This window comes from Grammomys surdaster, unplaced genomic scaffold (genome assembly GCF_004785775.1).
Source record: "Grammomys surdaster isolate TR1022 unplaced genomic scaffold, NIH_TR_1.0 126059, whole genome shotgun sequence".
In the NCBI taxonomy this organism is placed as follows: Eukaryota; Metazoa; Chordata; class Mammalia; order Rodentia; family Muridae; genus Grammomys; species Grammomys surdaster.
Window position 1 is genome coordinate 2,391,898 of NW_021620869.1, and position 7,957 is coordinate 2,399,854.

Below are 7,957 nucleotides of genomic sequence, written 5' to 3' on the forward strand. Positions count from 1 at the left end.
AGGCCTGCAGAGTGGTCATAGCACATAAGAGTCACATGTCAACCTGCAAGGCTCTGGCTCAAAGGCAGGACGTAGGCACCATAGAGCAGAGCTGTGAGAAGCAGCTAAATGTCTAAAACCTATTTTTAAGCCAGGCAGTGGTTGTGCACGCCTTTAATCCCAGCACTTAGGAGTCAGAGGCAGGAGGATCTCTGAGTTCAAGACCAGCCTGGTCAATACAGTTCCAGGATAGCCAGGGCTACACAGAGAAACTCTGTCTTGAAAAACAAAACAACAACAACAGCAACAACAAAATCTTTCTAAGCATGTGTGTGTGTGGTGTGTGTGCGTGTGTGTGTGTGTGTGTGTGTGTGATGCTGGGGTTGAGGGAGTGTACTGGAACATTATGACCCTCTTTTTACCTTTTATTTTTATACAGGATCTTACTAAGTTTCCCAGGCTGGTTCTGAACTCACTCTGTATCCCAGGCAAACTTTGAACTTGTGATCTTCTTCTGGTATCAGCCTGAAAAAACATGTCTTTATTACCAGACCCAGACAGTTTATATTCTGTTAATTTTTATTCTTATTCTTTTTAATTCTTAAAAGACAGAATGTCATTGTAAAACTGAGGCCAGTGTGCTGGCTGGTCTTATGTCAGCTTGACACAAACTAGAGTTGTCTGAAAGGAAGGAACTTCAATTGAGAAAATGCCTTGGTCAGATCCGGCTGTAAGGCATTTTCTTAATTAGTGATTGATGCGGGAGGGCCCATTGTGGGTGGGGCCATCCCTGGGCTGGCGGTCCTGGGTTCTATAAGAAAGCAGGCTGAGCTAGTTAGGGGGAGCAAGCCAGTAAGCAGCACCCTCCATGGCCTCTGCATCAGTTCCTGCTTCCTGCTTCCTGCTTCCTGACCTGCTTATTGTCTTGATTTTCTGTGATGATGAATAGCCATCTGGAAGCAAAAGCAGAACCTTTCGTCCTCAACTTGCTTTCTGGCCATGATTGTGTTTCATCACAGCAATAGAAACCCTGACAGCTAGCCTAGAACTCATGATCCTTTGTCTCAGTGTGATGAAATTACAGGTGTAAGACACCATGCCCAGATACTTTATATCTTGTTTATATGGAGCAAGTAGCTTTTGAAGTTTGTTTGTTTGTTTGGTTTTATTTCTTTTTGCCACTGGGTCTCACTGTGTAGCTCTGGCTGACCTGGAACTCTCTATGTAAACCAGGCCATTCTGGAACTCATAGAACCACTGGCATCTATCTGAATGCTAGGATTAAAGGTGTGTATTACCATGCCTGCCCTTACAAAAAACTGAATTTTAAAAAATCCTTAACAGTGAAAGTAAAACAAGGCTAGTTGACTTGTATTATGAGCAGATAGCATAGCCTTTCCATTCTTCCAAGTGATTACAAGACCCAGTCATTTCAGCCTGCTTGCAAAAAGAATGACCCAAAAATGCTCTTTTCAATAATCATTTCCCAATATCTTAAAATAGTGTTTTGCATACACATCAATACATTCCCCAAAACTGTAAGACATCACACAAATCTGCAGTAGTTTCAGTAACCGTGGTTGTCACAGGGCCCTGTCACTGAGTGCTCTGTGTCTGAGAAGGAGAGAACAGAACAGCTGAGTACTGCAGAGTGACTGTGGATGAGGTGAGGTAGACACTGGATAGATCTGAATTTGAATCGAGAGTGCCTGTTTGTACTTCTCCTGTCTTACACATAATCTAGATGGATCTTAGTTCTGACCACAGACAAGGCCTAGACACATAGGCTTAACCAAATAGTGACAAGTACTCCTGAAGTCCACTCTGTGGTCTCTGAATACTGTATCTCCTGTGGAGCAAGAGAAGCATTTCTAGAAGGCAGCCTAGGATGGAAAGTGCACAAGATGAGCCTGGAAGGTCTTTTTGCAAATGGTCACAAAGACAACAAAGGCAGTACTCATGGGGCTCGGGCATGAACCTGGATTTGCTGCTCTGGATAAAGAAGGAATGGTTTGGGCATCAACAGGGTGCATGCACTTAATGAAGTGGAACATAACAAGTTAAAATCTATGGACCTGTGCTCACCCTTTAAAAATCCATCACTCACTTCATAAGATGCTAAGAAAAGTTCACTTCGGAAGCTATTCTATGAAAACGAAGACCCATGTCCTTGTCCTGCTCTCCCAAACTGCATCACCATGACCAAATGGCTCCTGGGCTTCTTCACACACACACACACACACACACACACACACACACACACACACACACACACACACACACACGGTGGCTAGCAAACCAAGGAGGAGAGGATTAGAGTGCCACCATTCTGCAGACTGTGACCGCTGGATGAAGCTGGCATCGACAATGGAGTCTTCACAGTATTCATGCTGTTACACTCACACACAAAAATTACCCCTAAAGCAAACAGTTGAAGACAACAAAGATATTGTTGCCCAGTTTCTGTGGGTCAGGAGTCAGGGCTCCACCAACCCAGGGCCTCGGGGCCTCATCTGAAAGCCTAGCATGGAAAGTTCCTGCTGCGTCCACTATGGGACTGCCATCGGTCACTCTTTACAGGCTGCTCAACTTCTCCTAAGGCAAAGAGATAAAAAAAAATAATAATAATCCCACCGTCTCGGCTGCAGAAGCAGCCAGCCAAGAGTTTAAAATGTTTGTCCTCCTGGAGAAAGCAGTCAGACGCTACCCTCCTGTTCTCTGGAGAAAAGACAACTTCTATGTCCTTGTCATCAATGATGGAATGGACTGTTCCCAATAACTAGACCTAGTAACTTTCTTATCAATGACTTTTTATAGATTTAAAGAACAGCCCCCCCCATGTGGCAGATCTGACCAGCAGACATAGCAGACATCTGTAACTGTATTGAGGTCCACCTATCTGATAACCTGGGCCAAGATGATGATAATCTGCATCTCTCTGGTTTGCTGGTGTTCCAAATGAACCCTTTGTCTTGCTCCCTCATGCCCTTAAGTCACTGGTATTTTGGGTAGCAGACAACGAACAGGCTTATGGGTGAAGGAAGCTTCCAAGCTCCCCTTGCCTATATACAAAGACGTCCTCAGTGCCTGAACATCTAGTCTCTCACAGCTACACACTGTGGGGCCACTGTACAACATGACAACTGGGTTTCCTCAGAGCCAGGAGAGAGAGGAGGCATCCTTGACAGAGGCCAGTGTCTTGACCTAAATTCAGAAAAGGCAACGTGTTGTATTATCTGCTGTGAGAGTGTAAGTCGGGTCCACCATCCACAGCAGGGGTATTGGGAGGCAGGGGGACTGCTGGCCACATGACAGTCATCACTAGCTGCATCAGAAAAAGCCAACCACTCTTCCTATAACATGGTCTTGGCAGGAATCAAGTAACACCAGAGTCTGCTTCAACATCTAGACCTGCCTGAAAGTTGTTGAGAGAGTAGCGGGCAAGAAGCAGTAACACTAAGGTATGCAAGTGGGCAGCATCAGCCTGTGGGGGAGGTGCAGGGCAAGCGACAAACAAAACAAATAGGTATAAGCTAAGGGGCAGATACTGGGGCAAGAAAGATACACTCAGTGAAGAGACTTAGAAGGCCCGTCAGTAGTAAATAGTGTGGATTCCCTGGTCTCCACTGAGTTGCTGCATCAAGATAAGTGGCCAGGACACCAGTCACAACTAAACCCGTGTCACATGTTACAAGGATCAGTCAGAGGTGAAGGAAGAAACTGCCAATTCCTCATTGTCATTGGACACAAAGCAATTACCAGTCAACATAAAGATGGGGCTAATCTCCCTGCTAAGGGACCTGACAAGAGGCCCTTGCCTTTGGACAGACCTGAGGAGGAAGAGAAAGACTGAGTATTAAAGAAGAGGAGGGAAGAGGCCACCTATGCAGAGTGTGCTGGCAGAGGGCTGACGTGAAGTGAGCACAGCCTGCCCCATAGAGAAGGCAGTGCACTGGCTGCAGCCCCTACTGGGGTGCGTATGTAAGGCGTCTCTCCTCAGAGGACCTGCTGCCCTAGCCTATGGCTGTTACAGATCAATCTTGAAAGATCACAAAGAGGACTCTGACCTGCAGCCAATACCTCCGGTCCTGGCTCAATTATGGAAATTGCTCTTTTAAATTTAAGATAGGAATTGATCCCTGCTTCTTTTTTCTCTGCTATAACCCAGCCAGGGCAGCAGTGGTTAATGAGGCTCACGTTTTTTCATTTCTCTTCCTGGGCTTTTTGTTGGTGAAATGATTAAAATAACCTTAGCTGGTAGGTGGAAGGCATAGCTGGTAGGTGGAAGGCACAGCAGTAATATTGGTCATGATTTGATCATCACTGGCATGGGTATGAGGGACTTGTGGGGTCCCTAAGTATAACAGTTGATTTTGGCTCTGCTGGGCAGTGGTGGTGCCCACTTTTAATCCCAGCACTTGGTGGGGTAGAGGCAGGTGGATTTCTAAGCTTGAGGCCAGCCTGGTAAACAGGGTGAGTTACAGGACAGCCTGAGCTACCCAGAGAAACCCTGTGTCAAAAAAAACCAAAAACAAATAAACAAAACCAAGCCTCCCCCAAATATTGATGTCGACTTGACATGATTTAGAACTCCTGAGGAATAGAAGCCTCCTCAGGACTCTGGCTGGGTGGCTCTTTTGGGTGCTTGCTTTTGTACTTATAGCCCCAAATCTGTCTGCACAGTGGGGAAGAATCATGGCCCAAGAAGGCCAGACACTAGCTCAAGTCCTCAAGGGAGTGATGGGGGCAGAAATGCATAACCAGCCCAGGTTTCCTGTCAGAGAAAGAAGTGACACAGACAGTGGTGCACACGAGGTCATGCAAGCCAAGGAGAAGTCCAGGTAGCTGGGGGTTGATGGGAAGTGGAGGAGGAAAAGGGGCGGGGCAGAGACAAATCATAGGGATAAAACTCGTCCTAAAGGTGTTTAGCTAAGTGGAAGTGTCTTAGTTAGGGTTTTACTGCTGTGAACAGACACCATGACTAAGGCAACTCTTATAAGAACAACATTTAATTGGGGCTGGCTCACAGGTCCAGAGGTTCAATCCACTGTCATCAAAGTGGGAACATGGCAGCATCCAGGCAGGCATGGTACAGAAGGAATTGAGAGTTCTACATCTTCATCTGAAGGCTGCTAGCAGAATACTGACTTCCAGGTAGCTAGGATGCGGGTCTTAAAGCCCACACCCACAGTAACACATCTTCTCCAACAGGGCCACACCTTCTAATAGTGCCACTCCCTGGGCTGAGCATACACAAACCATCATGGACAGACACTGCAAAGTGCTATTGAAAATGGTTATCGTTTTGTTTTGCTTTGGATTTTTGGAGACAAGATCTTGAGGTTAGATAGAAGGACAGGCAAAAATATAGACGTGAAAAGAAAAAGGAGTCCCTCAGCCCAGGGTCTGTTGCAGCTTCTCATCAGCTGAAATGAAGAATTCTAAAATAGGAGGAGAACCTGGAAAGGGGATCACATTTTAAATGTATATAAAGCAAATATCCAATTTTTTAAAAAGGAAAAAAAGAATTATACATAGTGAGTTATCTGCAAAACCTTCCTCCCTCTCCTGTGACTTTCTAGGAATGCCACTAGCAGCCCCCTTTCCAGTGAAAGGACATGTCCTAACACCTTGTGTAACAAGTGGCTCCTGCTTCTATTTCACCATCTTGTAAACCCATGCAAGGCATCTTTTAATCAAACATATTATCCTGTTTATTGAAAACTGGAAAAAAGACTAGTAACTGCTCAGCAACCCTTCAGGACATAACTGAAAGCTACCAAAATAGTGTATATGGCTAATGCTAGGACACTTACAATTATACTTTCTCTTAAGTGGTCACACTTGAGTGTGCTCTATCCTTTCTGTATCTCCTGTCCTCTTCACCATGAGCTTTACAAACCCATGTTAAAACTGTCATGAACAAACTGCAGCTCCTTAAGAAGCCCACACTCATGCTCTCGGCCATCGTCTTTCCCTTAGCCCATCTAATTTTTAGGAAGCTCCACTACTAGATACTGCCTTGGCCTAAAGTTCTTTTGTGCATCAAAGCCAATAGTTTAGTTTTCTCTGTGTTTAGTCCCTGAACTCCTCAGACTGCTGCAGGTAATGACAGACCTATGTCTCCATCCCAGCTGCTTCTGACAGTTTCACTCCCTAAACCAGGCTGGCCTGGAACTCATGACAATCCTCCTGCCTTAGCCTTCCAGGCACTAGAATTACAGGCATGAACCACCATGTTTGGCTCTGTTAATTCCATGGCAGGTCTATATTGTAAAGACATGTGGATGTCTATGGGGATAGGACAGAGAAAGAGTGCTTCCCTGGCACGTGAGAAGCTCTAAGTTCAACTTCCAACTCAGCCAAACAAACAAACAGACCAACTCCACCTGCCTAGAGTTAACCAAGGAATCACTTCTCTGAGGACAGGCTGGGCTGCCATAGGGCAGCATGGCTGCTTTGAGCCTGTCATGGATGCTCTGAGGAAACACCGGCTACAAACACCACTGTATCCATGGCTGCTGCTCCGGGGGACTTGCTCCAATCATGACTGCTTCATCAGCCTGTAATTACTCTAGGTGACTATACTTTGGCCATAAAAAGAAAGAAAGAAAGAAACAAACAAACAAACCTTGGTTGGTGTCTCAGTGACTCTGCTCATCTTTCCACTGGAGGAGCTCAGGGAGAACTTTCTTCCTTGTTTGCTACTGATTGGCACACATTCGAGGCTTATGACTGGTACACATGTAGGGTGGTGATGGTGGATGTGAAGGCTGTAATGTTAACAGAACACACCTCTTTTCTGGCTAGAATATACAGCACTGTTTCTTCTTTCTGGCGTCAGTCCTGGAGACTTCTCTTCCATTTACCAACCCCTGGTGTTACAATGTGAAGCCACAATGAAGGCTGTTCCAAATGGTCTCCTGCCTACTTGTGGCAGAGCAGGCTGAGCTGGTTGTACAAAAAGCAGACAAGAACTCATCTTCACTCTCAAGTCCATTTCCTCAACTCCCTCAGCACTGAACTGTGGAATGCATCATGAGCCCACCGAAGCATCAGTCCTTAAGGGCCCTGTGGACTCTCAGGTCAATAGTCCTCACTGCATGCCTGGTAGAAACTACCTTGCTTCTCCCGCAACGGCATCAGGCAAAGTTAATATGGCCTTGCTTGGGAGACTTCTTGATAACTATTTTAGTGGAACCCTGGGTAATACAAATGAACCTGTTTACCCACAAGAAAATTTATGTCTGAAACTTAAAATGATATTGGAGCTTCTCTTGAGCATTGCCCTGAAACCCTCTGATGCCCACACCACCACAAAGCCACTTCCTCTGTAGTAGCCATGATGTACATGCCACCTGCCCTTTTCCCACTCTGACATTTCCTCTCACACGCCTTCTTGTGAGCTCGTCTTGGTCCTGACCCTTTCCTGGTCATAGCAGATTCTCTCACTCCTATTGATCCCACCATTACCTATGCTTCTGACCCCAAACTGCCACCAGCCTAGACTCTGGCTTGAGATGGACCATGCAGCGGTCTGACTAACAGGTGTTCTCTGCCAGATGCCTCCAAGGTATTTTAAAATCAGTTTGTGTCTAGATGACCTCCTCATTTATCCCTCTCATCACCCCAAATGCTAATTTCCCCTAAAATTTGCCAATTCAGAGTGATCTCTCTACTGCCTACACCAGATACGAGAGTCTTGTTCTTCCATCCTCCTTCCTTCCCTCTCCCTGCTTCTAAGTAACCATCAATACATTAAATATGCATGTGATAAATCCTACAATAATCACTGAAAATAAAACAAAAATCTAAGATGAGCTGCTCTAGGAGGTAAATGGAATAGAAAAGAAAGGAAAGCTACCCAAGATGGGGGGAGGGCACGGGGGGGATGAGATGATGGGGGAGGGCCCAGGAGGAGATGAAATGAGGGGGGAGGACACAGGGGGAGAGGAGATAAAATGTTTGGGCGGAGTGG